Below are 15,696 nucleotides of genomic sequence, written 5' to 3' on the forward strand. Positions count from 1 at the left end.
TTGGAGTATGGACACGGAAGTATTTGAGCAACCAGTATCTGGTTAGCTCAGTAGACAAGAATGGTGTTCTATCAATCAGAACACTATGGGTTCAATATAGCTATACCGACATTTTGTGGAACATTTGTGATATTGTATTTCTAAATCTCCATTTTATTTTTATTTGTACGTAATAATCATTGGTAAAACGTTTTGTGCATACTAATACACTTGGTAATTAATGCAATCATTGCAAGTAATGAAGTCCAACTATTGGTGGTGCTATATGTGAGTTGACTCACCCCATGGAAGATAGGGCTAGCGCAACAGCAAGAAAATAACAATAAGGTTAGAGTATGGACACGGGAGTAACTGAGCAACCATTATCCAGGTAGCCCAGTACACAAGAACGGTGTTTCATCAACTAGAACACCATGGGTTTGAAACAGCTATGCAGACCTTTTTTGACCACTAACGATATTTAATTTTTAAACCTGTTTTATTTTTATGCAATTATTATCAGATTGATGATGTGTGCACACTAATATATTTGGTAATTAACATAATCGTTGGAAGCAAGGAGGCCCAACGGTTGGAGGTGATACATGTGCACTGACTTCCAACATGGAAGGGAGGGTTAGCGTTCTAGTGCTAGGGATAACATCACCAGCACACACAGCTGGGACAAATTAACCTCTATGATCTTGCTATTTAAAGCATAGGTCTGCTAGCACCCTCTCAGTACGCCAGACCTGTGTATGGAAGAGGATTCTTCACGCGGAATAGGTTTGTAGATTATGGGTGTAACATATGTGATCAGAACTCAGGGGGCTTGCTTGATGGTATTTGAAAAAATAATTTTAAAAGGGCACGAGACTGAACTTAGGGGGCTTGCTTGAATGTATTTGAATTTTTTAAAAGGGGACCAGACTTAGCCTCTGGGGGATTGTATATACTATTGACAGGAGAGTAATAAGGATATCACTTGTTCTGTTCATGTAGGGGTAGCGATTGAGCGCCGCCATTATTGTCTATTCCTCGAGGTCCTTGGACTTACCATGGGTGTGGACTCAAACACATAGAAGGACAACTTTTTGATTTTGAAAGGTACATGCTTTTTACAGTTTTGTTCTTAAACAATTAAGTACATGTTGCTTGGACAGGGCGCTTCCCTTTGATAATATGAATATATTACCTACCTTATCCTTAGGGATAAGTGACTGGAGTGCTAGTATATTTGTCTATCTGTAAGGTCACAGGATGGAATGTGGACCATGACTTGGTATAGAGATCCACGTTACCTCCATATCAGGAGAAATTAGCCTCGCAATCAATAAATGAGAAACTACGGGTATAAACGTAGTGTCTATGAAATAATATAAGAGAACAACTAGGTTTGAGTTTGGGCACAGATGTTTTAGCGCAACCTCTATCTGACTAACTCAGTAAGTAGAATCAATGGTCCACCAACCAGAACATTGTAGGTTTGATACTGCTATACCCACTTCCTTTGTCCAAACCCATAAAAACACAACTCTTGATTTTGAAAGTTATATGCTGTTTATAGTTTGTTTTTAAACCATTAAGTACATGTTGCTTGGGCAGGGCACGTCCCCATGAAAATATGATTATATTACCTATCATACCCTTAAGGATAAGTGACTGGACTGTCAGTATCTTTGTCTTACTGTAAGGTGCTAGGATGAAATGTAGACCAGGATTTGGTAAAGAGACCCTAGTTACTATTGGAAGGTATTTATTATTTCATTTTAACTACCAGCAGATATGGGGTACTTGTCCCAGTGATGTACTATGTCCCTTAATCTGTATGGACAAGTAAGAGATTTGCTTTTTCTCACGTCTAGATTGGGCGATTGAGCGCATTCACTTATTGGTGTGGTAGTAGGACCCGCTGAATTGGAAAGAGGAACGTGGACCAGAATATGTACCTACAGTAACTCTGATACTAGTAGGTATTGATTACTGTTTCTTTGTTGAAGTGGGACAAGGAAATATGTGTCACTCTGTTGAAATTCAGATTTGCCTTTTTGCACTATGCACTTGTTCAAATCAATGAAATGTTGTCTCTCTCATCATCTAGAATTATAAAAGTGTATATCCTAAAATTTGAAATTTTACATTATAGTTGGTGGGTACTTAACATAATGAGTAGTATCCTGATACAGTTGAAATTTGTAGCTCAGTGATCTCATATAGAAATACAGTATTAGTATTTTCAATACATTGTATGAAGTCAGTTCTTTTTCTTCTTTCGCCAAGGCAACGTGCACATCGGCATTTAATTATATGAGACTTTATACATCGCAGATACATGGTGTATTTTGAAACGTGGTTTGTTCTCCTCCTTTTTTTACATTTCCTGATATTTTGCTGTTATGATATCAAAACATGCATACTGTTTGTGATTTCACAATAGACCTTGGTCACTCATTTTTTCTTTTAATTGTAAATAGTGTTTTTTATGTGGTTGTATTATGATGGTGTAGAATAAAAGTGTTAGATAAAGTATTTTTATATTGAATTTTTGTATTTTGTTTCACAGTCCTAAAGAAGCCTGAAAGGGTGAAACGCGTTGGCTGTTTTACTGCTATACATACAAAACTAAAATAAAAAAAGACTAAGAACATTTCCGGATACAGAAATCATTTATTCTGTCATTGTCTGTGATGAATGAAAGAGATTAACTCTTTTGTCATTATAGCATTGCTTCTCCCTTCTTTCTGTATACCAGGTCAAGCCATTGTCGACCACTGCCAAAGCCTATTCTGGGATAACCCTGTCAATTTCACGCAATCTCTCCACAGCTACCTGTTGAGAGATTTTCCATACTTCCTTGTAAATAGAGTATAAGATGCATTTATAATGTGGTTTTTGGGGACCTTGCAAAAAATCCCTTAGATCCATGTCATCTGAAAGTAAGGACAAGTTCTGTCTCACCTGAGACAGTGTTGAGGTTCTCAGCCACTCTAGGCACAACTTCTCAACACTGTAGGATGGCGCCACCCCCGGATGTTCTCGTTGTACATAGCGTTGGTCAGTCCTATGGATACGAAACCCTTGACCGACACCCATTTGTGTTGATAGGCCAAACCAACCATCCCTTCCAATTGGGGTCTGAAGAATTGTATGAACCCCTGTGTATAATGTCATCTAGCGTATCCACACTATTTTGTGATAGTTTTGCCATCCCTCACAGTGTGAAAGCGAGGGAATCCAAGGTGTGTTCAAGTTCTTGATCTTGGCTAGTCCAAGACAAGAAGTATGTTGCACTGTGTTGTTCAGTAAAGATCATTTGTTGTGGTATGAGGCATGCTCTGAATAATGCTTCTGTTCCCTGAACTTGCCAATCTTTAGTCCCCAGACAGATTTTGTGTCTATGGTGTCCCTCCAAAAGTTGAAACCTTGTAAAGACAGCTGGGAAATAAAGGAAGTAGAAGTTATAAATTTCGTATTAGTGAGCACATTTTTCTTTGCAGGTATAGGTGCAACCTTATAATAGTATGAGGTCGTGTCTGAAGCATTATACCCAGAAAAATAAGCAAACATCTGTGCAAACGTTTGTGAACTACCTTTTGGTGGTGTTGGACAATGATTCTCCTTTATGGTAAGTAAAAACATTACTTGGGATACTTGCTTTGTGCTAGAAGTGATGACCATAATGTTGGTAACAATACCCATATCAAAATCAGATGTATCATCACACAACTCATTTTTAGAGAATGCAGCAGATTGTTCTAAATCAGACGGGATACTATTCACAGTTTCAAAGTCCCAATCATTAGAGAACGTACTGGGGCGATGATATCATAAAAAAAAAAATACATGTAGTATTTTCAGAAGTTCAGTGGGGCCAAATACATCATATGAAACCCTATCTCAAACTATTACTTCAGAAATCAGAATTGCTGTAATGTTCACATAAGGCAGGTCTCTTCATTCACGATGTGATGATGTGTGGGGTTTCAGGACCAAGTTCACATCTTGTACTGTGGAGCATTCTAGAAGATAATGTTCCTTCAGGAGCAGTAAAAAGACAGTCTCCACACCTATCCAAAGGACTAGGAAAAGTAGACCAATTGCCATCCAAAGGTGTAGCCAGGGAGAAACAAAGTAAGTCTTTTTCAGCCAAAGGTAGAGTTTAAATATTGTTTCTTTAAGAGGAACAGAAGTGGGTGGTGACTCAGGTTCACTAGGATCTAGATAAAAGGTGTCAAAATCAATGAAGTAGCCAGACGCTGTTCAATCTATTTTTGGTAGCTCAGTAGGTTTTGTTGTACTGGCAGATGACACGTTGCAAGACATATTCACATAGATGTCAGAATTAGGTCAAATTGAGATCTGTGTTTCATTTGTATTTTGTTGTTCAATTTCAACTGGTACGAATTCCATTGCATTGTTGGCAACTCTGTTACTTCATAGAGTAGAATCTTCAAACGTTATTAGTCTTTCTGTCTGAACTTCCTGTATGGTAGCAAGAGGAGATCGGCAGCTACCCAGGAGCCCACGCCGGCCTGCTATTGGCCACATAATGTGGTTTGATCAGATCAATGGAGATAAATCATTTTTTCTTTCTTGCCGGCAAGAGGCTGAAGAAGTACTGTTTTTGTTCCTTCGACAGCCAGGACAGATAAAGGCGCTCTGTAGGATGGCCCAAATTCTTTTTTGTCTACAATCTTTTCTCTGACCAGGTCTCCGATCTTCGGGACCCAGGCAGGTATTGCCAAAACAGCTTTCACTTCCCTAGTGGCTTGGCGTTTTACTTGGATGTTGCTTTGTAGTGCCTGGAATTCATTGAATTCCTGTAAAACAGCCAAACGATCATTGATGTTAAATGCTTTTTCATACACCACTGTGCTGCCACAATCGAGGTTGTGTACCCACATTCTCTTCCCAAACAGGTCCTCATATGGAGTACAGCCTCCTATGGAAATTCTTGGCATGTTATTAAGTGCCCTCTGGACCCCGTAAAGGTGAATGACCCAGCTACCACCCGAGCCTAATACCCTTGCTGTTAATGATTGCTTTCCTCTCCACTATCAAATTTCCCTCGGGATGATATGGGGAGGAGTACCGCAATGCAACACCCAGACTTCCCATAGCTTCTTTGTAGGCCTGAGAGCTAAATGCCGGGCCACAGTCAGAATGCAATGTGCCAATTGCGTATGTGCCTATAAAGTCTTGCAAATCCTTTATAACAGTTCGAGCGTCAGCTGGGTGCTGGGTCCAAACCCACAAGAATCTAGAGCATGAATCCATAGCCACCAAGATGTACTTGTAAGCCCCGTAAAGGGCCACAGTGGTCCGAATGGAAACATGAGAATGGTCTGTCTGAATTCAGTAATGGTGTTTGTGGTGGATGTGCTACAGTAGAACCCTTCATCTGCTGACAGATGTCGCACTTAAGGACAAAGCCCTTGGTCTGCTTGTTGACACCTGGCCACCAATAGCGTTGTTTAAGCAATGAAACTGTCGCAGTGACACCTGCGTGTGCTGAGCCCCTCGTGTGCAGCTAGCAAACCTAGGGGCATATCAACAACAACCGGCGATAATTATCGCTCAGCGCTCTTAGCGTGAGGATAATTATCGCCGGCTAGCGTGAATTTTTATCGCTGAGATAGCGTGCTATTAGCAACGCTTATCTCAAAAGCGATAAAAATCTACACGCTAACAGGCTAACGTGAGATTATCGCTGGAAACCCAGCGATAATCACACGTTACCTTGTTGATAGGGACAGGCAAACTTAGCCATGATATCCTCCTTCCATAGGATATCATGGCTAAGTCTGAAAATTAGCAGACGTAAAAAAGCAGCGTTAACCGCGGTTAGCGCTGCTTTTTTTGTCTCTAACAGGGCTAGCGACATTCTTGATAATAGGAGAAATGTCGCTTAGCGACATTTCTCCTATTATTTTACTCTGGAACGCCCCCTTTGCATCTCATTAGAGATGCAAGGTGAAGCGTAGAGTAAAAGGGTGCTAACATGCAAATTTGCATGTTAGCACCCTGTTGTTGATAGGGCGCTAGTTTTATCTCTCCTTTTTTGGCTTTTAAAGCCAAAAAAGCAGAGATAAAGCCCTTGTTGATATGCCCCTTAATCTGTGATCCATGTTTGGTATTACTCTATCCCCCACTCCTGGAATTTGAGCATACGTAATATTTTGAGCATCTAACTTGTAGGAGTATTTGAGTGGAAAATCTTTTTGCAAGGCTGAGCTGTTTGCACGCGAAGTGATGACAGCTACCATTTTCTGTCCATCTATCCTCGTGCTAGAACGAGTGATTACTGCAAAGGCAGCAGTTCCCACTGTCTCCTTGGCAGCTTCCTCAGCCAATGTATTCCCTTCAACGTGCATGCCAACACATTGATGACTCAGTGTATGAAACAAATGAGCCCGTGGTAAGACTCTTTTTCAGCTCTGCCACTTGTTCCCAAAGTAATTTGTGCTTTAATGTGCAACCTTTTGAATCTTTAAATCCATCCTGGCCCCAGTAATGAAGATATTCATTGTAAGACTGGAATCAATTAAATGAATTGCACACAATTAGTATGGGGAATTCTCAATCCATATTTTTAGCGCCGGTATCACTGCTTTTAGTTCTGGCAACTGTGCCATGCAATCACCTAGAGACTGCATCTGCGCATTGCTAGGACAGAACTTACCATCCTGCATATATCCCTTTACAATCACACATGTGGCGCTGTATTGCTGTTTACTTCCTATGGTAGGTTGAGCAGAACCATGAGTGTAAATAATATATTCATACTGATCTAGAGACATTATTTCATTTGGGAGAGGATATTCTTGTTCGTACTGCAAAAATGCTTGTGTTTTTAATGTAGACTCAAATTTGTAGTCTACATCTGTTGCAGTGAGAGAATTATCCCATTGTATCCATCGCGGATGCAGTGCTTTAGCATTTGGGTCGCTTGCTTTAGTAACATCCTCTAAGGTTGGTACTGGAATTAATTATTAGTTTCCCCTGAGCCAGTGCTCTTTCTCTCACTACAGCAGTCTGCACTGCTGTTTGTATTTTTTCTGTTGATGCAAAACACATCTTAGCATTCGTGTACAAATGTTATTTGTATGCAATGTGTAGAGTTTAACCTTCATTGAAGGTTAGGTAAGTGTACCAGGATTGACCCGGGATTACACGAATCACCAAATGTGTAGTATTTACATGTATATGTAAATGTTTGGAAGCTATCATGTCAGCTTGTATGGAACGAAGAATTTCTGTATGTTTTTGTGTCCAATGTTGAACTGAGAAATCAGGTCTAATTTAGTCTTAGAAAGGTTATACCTTTTCTGTGTAATCCAAAATGTGTGTTCTGCCAAAACTTAGGAATCCTAGAAGAGTTTTTGGAGGTTTGAGCAGTGCACATGTTTCTTAAAAATTAGCTGCTAGGCTTTTCCCTTCACTTGAGAGCTCATATCCCAAAAATAGGACATTGAGGTGGGTAATTGTTGATTTTTAAAGTTAAATTTGTAGTACTCAGAGGCGAACCCCAAAATTATGTTCTTTTCTCTGTTCAAATGATTCAATAGTTCATTGTCTGTCAGCTAAATATCATCTACATAGGACAATCCCTCCTCATCAAAATTTTGAAGAAACTCTGATACTCTTGCTGAGAATCACCTGGGGCTATTCGTACACCCTTGGGGCAATCAACAGAATTGATGTTAAGAGCCAAAAATGCTGTCAAATATCTGCTTTCAGGCACTATATGTTGGTAAAAGAATCCATTTGAAATGTATAGTGTTGTTTTGTAGTTTTCCCGCTCAATGTTATTCATTAATGCGGCACTGTGTGCATTTTGTACTGCAAATGTTTTTGTGCATGTGTTCAAATGTCTGTAGTCTAAAACTAGACGGTATGAATTGTCGGGTTTCATTACGGGAAACAAAGGATTATTCATTCAAGAGGTGCAATTACACCCTGATATTCAAGTTGATCTAAGATCTCCCTGACTTTTGTTTTCGAATGATGTTTTATTGGGTACTGTCTCTGTGGAGTTGGAGTATTTGTAACTGGGATTTCATGGTGAGGTGACTCAGCATCCCACTCTACATGATTGCGGTATAATGCAGGAGCTAGTACTACTGCCCACTCCTGCGTGTATGAATGTTTTAGTGATTCTGGAATGAGGTCGGTGAAAGCCGGTAAAATTACTGTTTCTCATTTTGGAGAGTCCATAACGAACTCAGGTGGCCAATCTTTTTCAACCAAAAGGATGTCATATCCATATGTCAGGTTCTCCCAAAAGAGACCTTTCACTTTCCCGGGTATGTCCCCCTCCATGTAGAGTATTATTTCATATAACTGGTGTGGGACACTTACCCTAGTATCAGTTGCCTCCACCGTGATATGAGCATTCAAAGATGCAGTCACCAGAAATTCCATCAGGTTCTGACAAGCTATTGTTACTTTTGCTGCACTGTCTACTATCGTCAGAGCCCATTCCCCGTTCTGAAGTTGAGTCCTCAGTAGCCTGGGCATTTCATATGTTAAGGCCAGCTAATTTCTTCTTTTTAAATTGAGGTTTACTCTTCGGTTTATCTTCTTTTTTGATAATGTAATCTGAAGTGCGATGTGTGTCTCTTGGCTTGACTCGATCTTCTGATCTGTGTTCTGACTGTCCTTCCCTCTCTGAGTTTTTTGGAGAACCCTTAAAGGAACAGAAGGAGCGTGTATCAGTATCCTGATCCCTGTCACGTTTTTTTATGTTAGCACGGTTCCTAAGGTTATCCATCCTGTCAGAAGGCTACTGTTGGGGAGACCCACCATGTGATTGTGATCAAACTTTGGAATAAATCCTATATAAAACCTATTGGTCCCCCTCTAGAGATCTACAAAATGCAGGCCAGAGGGGCAGTAACCTATGGGGCCGAGTTATGGGGTCACAATTGCCCACACGCAATTGTGGCCATTGAAAATACATTTTTTCGGCAAATTTCATCTCTCCCTAGTAGTACTCCCCTTCTTCCCCTTAGGTTGCACTTAGGATTAAGATCTATCAAAGAGGAACTAGGCCTTAAACCTCTAGCCTTTTGGCGGCGTCTCTGGGCAACCCCTGAACTTAATACCTATAGACTAGAATTGTTGGACCTATTGAAATACCCAACTATACAAAAACTTCCTTGGTTAAAATACATAAAGGAAGAGTTTGATAGGCTCGGTTGCCCCTCTCTGTGGAGTTCTCCAGAAGATGCATCAAAAACTATATCCCGTAAAGACTTGGTTAGAATGTATTATGAAAGTAACCTGTCGATTTGGCTGGTCTCTGATAATTTGGGCTCCATGACAAGTTCATTTCTCTTACATAAAGATTATTATAAGTTTGAGATAGTGCTGAATGACATTTATCCCACTATCCTCAGAAAATTATATCTCCAATGGAGATATAACTCGCTTCCAATCCGAGGTCTTACGAGCAGATGGCACCCCTCATCTATTGTTAACTGTCCCCTTTGCACTGACCAGCCTGAAAATGATCTCCATGTAATCCTCTTTTGTCCTTTGTACACAGCCTCTAGGAAAAAGTGGATTGTTCCCCTATGTAAAAAATGGGGCTTCAGGAAACACATGGAGGCTTATCGAATACTAAAAACGGACTTATCACCATTAACCGTTTTTGCTGTTAGCAAATTTCTAGATGCAATGTGGAAAACCAGAAGAAAGTATTTGAAATAATGAGATCATTCTGTACATATGTTCCGGCGTGTGCTGGAAGACTGGTCCCAAGGTCATCTTTTGTGTAATTTGATAATTATTTATTTATTTCTCGGCTATAAGGTGCATTGAGGATGCTTTTTTATCATATGTTGTGATTTGTAATTTTATGTTTTGTTTCTCTGTTTTCTCTTTTATGGCTCTTTGTAGTCGAAATAAAGATATTTAAAGTAAAGATTGTGATGCATTCAGCCTATTTTTTTGTTTATTGTCCCATTTCTTTTTCGAAGAATCAGGTGCTTGCTTTGAGGTATCCTTTTCAGGATTACCCAACAATTGCAGTTTTATGGGTCGAGCTCCCAAAAATATCTCTACCCAAAGAAGCATAGGTTTCTTCAATAATTTTAGGTAATTCTCGCTTCTGTTGTGCAGGAGTACATTTTCTTAGGCGGTGGCGTATAGCCACCGCTACTGCCTCCCCTTTTATGTTAGCTAACATAATTGTAGATACCGGGGAAAAATTGCCTATTTCATCCCTAAGTTCAGTGCAGGTTCTGCCCCGTACTCATTCTGTATCTGTCCTAATAACTCTGGTATCACTAATTTTAAAGGGGCGCCATAAGTCTTGGTATAAATGGCAGGGAAAACTGTACCCCAATAGGTACAATCCTCTATTTGGGGAGCTAGCCCCATTGGCAAGCAGATTGTTAGAAATCTGTGTTTTTCTTGGGTACCTGTGTGTGGAAACACTGCCTCTAACTCTGCTATTTTCTGTGCTATCCAGAATGGCATTTGCTCATGTCTAGGGGGCATTCTTCCCATAACTGCGTTCAGTGTTTGTGGGGTGATTTTAGTTGTAGACCCTTGTAGTTGATCTGCTGGAGTAACCCTTGTAGGTTGAAGTGTGAGGGTTCTCAAAACGAACTGTGTCAGGTTTCTTTACATTTGTATTAATTATTTGTGAAGTGGACGTAGGTCTGCTTCTGGTAATGTGTCAATTTCTGGCTGCGGTGTGTAAGCAGCTAGGACCGGCTAAGTCACTCCATCTCTGCTGAGCAGACCTAGTTTAACTTTTCTGTGGTGTGTGGGAGGGCACTTTTAAACCAGTTTATATATTCCTGGCAAATTACCGGGACCTCTATGTCCTCGTATGACTTATATTCTTCTGGTATTTCATGCTCTATATAAAAATGAAATGTATGTGTATGTGCATCTGCAGGTGGGAATTTTACCCAAGTATAGAACAACTCTGTCCTGTATGTCTTGTGTGCCTCAATCACGAAAATAACAGTCCCACCTAATGCTGGGACTCCAAAATCTGTTCATTTTACAGTAAGCGCTTTTCCGACATTTTCTGTAATGTTTATTGAACCTTCAGCTCTCCGTCATCTGCTGCATTTGCATGTAATGCTACTCCAGCCTCACCTTGGACAGACATTTTGAAAGGTTTTTCAAGGAAAATAGAGATAACGGTGTATGAACAATGTAGGGAACTATAATCCTTCAAGCTTGAATATACCTAAAGCCAATATATAGGTTCTATGTACTCGGCTGCGGCTGATTTTTCCCTTCCCACTCCACACGTCTCTGTATAAATGTGAGATGGGGTCTCTGAGAAAGCACGACTGAACTACTCAAATGTGACTGTTAAATGAGAACCAAACTAACGTTGGTGGCACCATGTTGTGTAGTTCTATATGTGATCTGCGCATTTTAGACAACATAAACTAAGGGATTGGTGTCAAGACTGATTCCAGACTCCCCCAAAGGATATCTTAGTCTGTAGACCAGCTAGTTCATAGTGCCACTAGGAGCCCCCCAACCTTACCAAGGAGCGAATAGTTACAGGCAACTATCGAACATGACAACTCTGACCCCTCAGGGATGGTGGAAACAGCACAGTATTTTTCGCCCAGTCACCTGTGCTCACTTTGTCTCAGTGAGATACACAGAATAAACGATGGGGATATATTCAATAAGTAATTATTGAACCATCATCATTCTAGTATAAAATACATGTGCTGCAACAACCTAAAGTCAGAAACAGATATAGATGGTTACAAGCACCAGCAGAGTAAATAAAAGGTAGAATTCTACAATGTTGCTAAATCAGTGACTACATGCAGGCATATAGATACATGGCAGTAATCATGAGTACTCCTAAGATGCAAACCCTAACTAGATGTACCTAAGTGTACCTAGCATGTATGTAGATGTATAGCCAAGAATCTTCCTAGGAAAGAGCCAGCCCCATTACCTGATGTGAGAGAGCAAAAGAATCTCATCTTGGTCTCGAGTTGGATACACTGTGAGGCATGTCAGACCACTGCGTGCTAGAATGTCTGCATGCTGGGACTTCAGCGCCTCGTGCCAGCGTGTCAGCATGGAAGTCTTTTTCTCTTCTGGTTTGCCCAGTGAAGATGTGGTACTTATGTACCCGAGAGGTACCCTCAGAGGTTCCGCCTAGATGTGTCATGGCACTGTGGGCGAACCTCAAAGCTCATGACATGGGCAGGACAATAGGAAGAAGCATTTTGTGGAGTAACCTTGCAATGTCCGCCTAGTGCACTTTAGAAATAAGGACTGGTCACTTGTATCATTTGATTTTCGTTTTTGGAAGACGTTGCACGTTTATACTATCTTTGTATTGTTTTGCAATGTGTTGTTTCACAATTTGTTCATGTTTTACAAATTCCCTTTTTGTGTGCAAGTGAAAACTATTTGACAATATTGACAAAATGAAGTGTTGTCTGATATATGACACGATACAAATGGCATAATTGTGTTTTCAAATGCTTAAGCTAAGTGAAATAAATCACACGGACTTTGAAAGTATAGTCTAAGGCCTGTTTAATCATTTATATGTTGCAAATAGTCCATCTGGACACCCTTGATTGTTATGCACTATTAGATTGGTCCAGTCCAGGTAGCTTAAGGATGTCCTTCACATCTAACATGGGCTTCAATTGGAATTCCAAAGAGCATATTATCAAGCCCATTATCGCCGCTTTAGCGGCAGTTTTCGGCCGCTAAAGCGGCGATAATATTAACGCCATGCTGGATAATATGCCCCTTAGTTATATACACTATATCCACTTGTTAATATCCATTAAGCCTACGTAGGCGTCGTGGACCTCTAGGGTCCCTTGACAACAGGTTTAGAACCACTGATTTAGAGCAGACATACTGCTGGTGACCCCGTAGGGCTCGCCTTTCTCTTCAGCCAGGTTGGGCATTTTACCCTGCACGATAAGGCACCTTCTTGAGTTTTAAGTCCCTCTTTTTAAATCCTAAGCATGCGCTCCAAAACCAAGCATGAAAAGTTCTGCTAGCCAGAAAGTCACTACTAGTTAAAAGTATGAAGGTGTGGCATGTGACAGTGGGGCTTTTCACAGTTAAGCATTAATAACACATCTCCAGTTTATATTCGCATACATTATCAGCACTAAACATGAACAATAAATCATCACAGGAAAGTCGTTTTTTTTACCCTGTGCTTCATTGGGTTTACAAAAACATGACGTCTTCCTCATGATATTCCATAACTGTATTTTAAGGTTCTTGTTCCCTAAACACCATTTACTTAATTTTCTAATGAAACTATTTATAACTACCCTGCCGGATTTCCAATTTCTGTGACTGCGTTATTTCTGCATATTCGCAACAATGAGCACCCACACACGTGTGTGAATAACAGAAGACATTCTCAGATGAAGACACACATCTTCAACAGTGTGAAAAAAACGAAAGTGGACATTTTAACCTATTATTTATGTGGCATGTATATTTTTGGGGGGTTACCATTTTGGAACTTCAGCAACAAAAAACCAGTACAGAGGTGGAGTTGCACTCTGAGGAAAGAAGTACATATTTATTTTAAAGAAACTACTATTTTGAATTTAATTGTAAAAAACACTAACTTTTAACTCTTTCAAATTGTTAAGTGAGGGTTACCAGAGGAACGTTTTATGTTGTGTTTCTGTTATAAGTTTCTTTGTTGCCTGCAGGTTTTCTTTTGCTCCATGTAAGACCTGGGGTCTCCAGGCCCTAAGGGGGTAACATGACACGAGCGGCTGGGCACCCAAAGGCCTGTGTGTTAAGCGACCATACAACACACGCATCCTCTGAAGCAGTAAACGCACACAATAATGGACGCCACACAATAAGGTGAATGCAAATTAATCAGATTTTATCTAATTAAAGGAGCACACACGGTAATCTTGGAGGGCAATGTATCTTAACTTGTACACATTAACATTTGCATTCCAGCTTCTCATTACCTGTACACTTTAACATGTGTATTCCAGCATCTCATTACCTGTACACTTTAACATGTGCATTACAGCATCTCATTACCTGTACACTTTAACATGTGCATTACAGCATCTCATTACCTGTACACTTTAACATGTGCATTACAGCATCTCATTACGGTTACCTCCGCAATCCCTGCAGTATGAACTTCCCTAGTGCTGCGGGCCGGGGCCTGCATACGTGGCGCTACTGGTGTCTACGAAGAAACAAAGGCACATGAGCATAACTCGAGGTCGTATAATGTTTGCCTAGCATCCTGAGCATAAGCGTTGTGGGTACAGGAAGCGCCTTGCACTTGGGACCTCCAGTGGCGCATGGAGCGCTTGAGACCACAGACTGAGGTTACCCACTAATTGGACTTAGCACGCTCTGAGCGCTTGTGAATGCAACACATGGGATCAGCGCTCCTTAGACTTAGAACGCATTGCGTACTGGTGAATACACAGGAGTGATCAGCGCTACTGAGACATAGAACGCATTGAGCACTGGCGACTGCAAATGGATGATCAGCGCTATTTAGGCATAGAACGCACTGAGCACTGGTGAATACAAAGGAATGATTAGCGCTACTGAGACATAGAACGCATTGAGCACTGGTAAATACAATTGGACGATCAGCGCTACTCCAACATAGAACACATTGAGCACTGTTGAATACAAAGGAATGATCAGCGCTACTGAGACATAGAACGCACTGAGCACTGGTAAATACAATTGGACGATCAGTGCTACTCCAACATAGAACGCATTGAGCACTGTTGAATACAAAGGAATGATCAGCGCTACTGAGACATAGAACGCATTGAGCACTGGTAAATACAATTAGACGATCAGCACTACTCCAACATAGAACGCATTGAGCACTGTTGAGTACAAAGGAAGGATCAGCGCTACTGAGACATAGAACGCATTGAGCACTGTTGAGTCCTGCGAACGGCAGTCCCCAGGAGAGGGTAATCCCACGGAGGGGAGACTCACAATTACGGCGGGAAATCCCACGGAGGGGGGAAAGTCACAGTCTCTGCATGCAGTGTCGTTCCCACTTGGCAGGGGGCGCACCGGGCCTTCCCACGACTCCCGGGGAGCGGGGGGGGGCGAGTCTCAGGCCGCCACACGGCCGCTCTACCTCCCAGCCCCCGGGGGTTACCTTGGTCTCGTCGCTCGGTTCTGCTCCGGGCCCTTCTTCCGATGCGCGCAACGGCGTGGGACACTCCCGGACACTCGCTCTTCCTTCTGACGCTGTGACGGCAGCGGCGGGGCCCCGGGCTTCTCCGCAGGCCCCGACTTGGCCCTGACACTTCCCTGAGGCCTACGGGCCGTGGCGGTGATCGCGCTGCGGGTCCTCGCACCCGGGGGGGTCACAAATTAAGCGGGAGCTCGGCCAGTTCCGCGCTCGACAGCAGATCCGCACAGGGGGTCACAGGTCAGGTCTGGCAGTGCAGGAAACACAGCGCCAGTACCTGGTCGATCCCCAGCAGTCAGGCAATCAGTCGTTTCAGGAAGTTACAATATTCGCTTTGGCATGAAGTTTCAGGATGTCGCTTCTGCAGTTTCAATATTCAGTCTTTGTGGCGCAGATGATACTGGCGCCCTTGGGGTTCTGTTCCTTGGGGGGTAGGGGATGAGTTGGCAACTAGGTCCTTCCTAGTCAGGCTGGGCAGAGGTTCCCTGGGTCCTCCTACTGCTGGGCAAGATCAGTGGGTTTCACAG

This window comes from Triturus cristatus, chromosome 6, assembly GCF_964204655.1.
Source record: "Triturus cristatus chromosome 6, aTriCri1.1, whole genome shotgun sequence".
Lineage (NCBI taxonomy): Eukaryota > Metazoa > Chordata > Amphibia > Caudata > Salamandridae > Triturus > Triturus cristatus.